This window comes from Ceratina calcarata, unplaced genomic scaffold (assembly GCF_001652005.2).
Source record: "Ceratina calcarata isolate Rehan_Ccalc_2016 unplaced genomic scaffold, ASM165200v1 scaffold191.2, whole genome shotgun sequence".
In the NCBI taxonomy this organism is placed as follows: Eukaryota; Metazoa; Arthropoda; class Insecta; order Hymenoptera; family Apidae; genus Ceratina; species Ceratina calcarata.
Window position 1 is genome coordinate 105066 of NW_017140615.1, and position 2741 is coordinate 107806.

Consider the following 2741-nt stretch of genomic DNA (forward strand, 5'->3'; position numbering starts at 1 on the left):
CAAATATGCAATGTACAACAAAAAATTGTGAATGCTATGGATCTATCAATACCAAAAATAAAAACTTAAAATGCAACGGATAAATATAATACTCCGAGAATAAGACAACTTGTGCAACAGGAAATTAAAACTATTTCAGCCATTCGAAGTTTACGCAGAACAGGAACCTTAGGTGTACAAATAGCACATGAAATAAGAATGATGGATAACAAACTAAGTGCAGTTAGGAAAAGACTGAAAATAGAAGTCAACAGAATCGTTAGTAATTATTGGAACACGAGAATTAGCCAAATCAGTGTAAAACAATCAGATAAAATGTTTAGAGAAATAAATAAAATCTTTAGGAAGAAGAGTCGGACGCAACTTCCGACATTTAAAATTCAGAAAGACAAAATAGATATACTCAATCACGCAAACATTAATACTCATACACTAAGCACAGATAGCAAAGGGAACTACATCATAAAAAGCATAGAGAATAAATTAAACTATTTGGGGTCACAGTATACTTTAGTGAACGAGCAAAATAACAATTTAAATAAGAAATGTTTTAGAAATATTATTGAAAATAAGTACGATAAGATTATTACAGACATTTCATCTCACATACCACATACAATATGCAATTTCCATAAATTAAATAACGCAATTAGCCCGCAGTCGTTATATTCTAACCCGAATTATTTCACCAACTATTTGCAAATAAAAGAAAAGATCAAATTCTTGAATAATAAGAAATCGGCTGGTAACGACAAAATACCGAACATAGTTTTAAAAAAATTACCTCCTAACATAATAATCATTCTCACTATTCTATTCAACAACTTACTAAATTATGGACATTTTCCGCAAATCTGGAAAGAAGCAAAAGTGATACCCATTTATAAAAAGGATAAAGGACCGTCAGACCCAAATAATTATCGTCCAATCAGTCTCCTTCCTAATATCGGTAAAGTATTCGAGAGGCTAATAAACGATAGAATACTAAAAGTATGTACAAAATACAAATACATCAAATAATTCCTGAGAACCAGTACGGCTTCCGTAAGAAACATGCAACATCTCATGCTATAAATAGATTAGTATCTGATGCAAACTGGTCATTAAATGGAGGGAAATTTTTAGGAGCGTGTCTTGTAGATTTAGAAAAAGCGTTCGATACTGTATGGCTAAAGGGTTTGATAACTAAATTGCGAAAGAAAGGGTTCCCTCGTGAATTAATTAAAATAACACATAGCATGATATACGATAGAAGCTTTCAAGTATGTACAGAAAAGGCAACATCCACGCAAACTTTTAAAATTAAAAATGGACTTCAACAGGGCACAATCAATTCGCCCATTCTCTTTAACATATACACTAGCGATATTCTTACATTCTTCGGACCAGATAATACAGATTGCAATATGATAGCCTTTGCGAATGATTTGATAATTTATACTACAGAAAAATCTCCTAAAAAATTACAATCAATCCTACAGAAAGGAATTAATAAAATATTCGATTATTATAAAGCCTGGAAACTAAAAGTAAACGTAAACAAATGTGAATCAATACTCATTAGACCTTCTTGCAGTAAAGCATCGTCTACCATCTTATCTCAGTATAAGAATTTCTCGCTAAAAAATGGCGAGAATGCAACCTTACTTATTGAAAATAAGGATGCTGTAAGGTACTTAGGATTACTAATTGATAATCGCCTTCTTTTTAACAAAAATGTCTCGATGCAGCTCCAAAAAGCTAAGAAAACGTTTATAATGAATTCGAGGCTATTTTACTCGAATGTGTTAAATGCGAAAGTCAAACTCACATGTTATCAACTGGTAATAAGACCGATAATAACATACGCGTGTGAGATATGGTACAATATTGGGGCCTCTTTAATGGAGGAAATCCGTGTCTTTGAAAGAAGATGCTTACGAGCTTGTCTAAACATGTTCAGGACACCGGCAAGTAATTTTAAAAAATATTACAGTAACACAGTAATATATAACAAAGCCAACATAAACAGAATTGATAATTTTATAATAAAGATGACAAGAAACTACTTCACAACAACAGCCCAAATAAAAAACAATAATCTAATCTTTCCGATACCTCACGCAGATGTAAACTATATTAAAAATACGCTCTCTTCAGGATTTATACCGCCTGAAGCGTTTATGCTTCTAGATAGTATGGGCTATATTCAAAATCAACAGACCATACCAATCTTGTACCATGTCCTCCGACATAAAGCCAACAAATCCATTATCCTATGGCGCAATTTCGATGAGGACCAAACAGTTGTGAGTAACCTTAAATATAATACTGTGATACCTAATAAAGATCTCGTAGACTATATGGATATTAAAAAGAATACTAAAACATTTTGGTGGCTAAGACGTGACAGCTAACGAAGCATAGAAATAGTTATAAGAGGTAATAATGCGTGTTCGTTAGGAACATTCTATAATGTTCCAGAAACGTAGTAAAGTGCCAAAGAGACTGTAGATAATGTAAAGTACCAAATAATATATAACACAGAAGAGAAATGATGATTCACATTACTAGTCCATGTAGTGGATAAAATATATATACCAACAGAAGGTATACAAAGTATATGGGTATACATACAAGATTAATTACTAAGAAGGATGGCAATGCACCACTTGGACTACACAAACCAAGAGCCTCTTCATATATGAAGGTATATGTAAAAACCCACTTGCTGCTATGGTCGCATAGAGGATGTGTGCGCA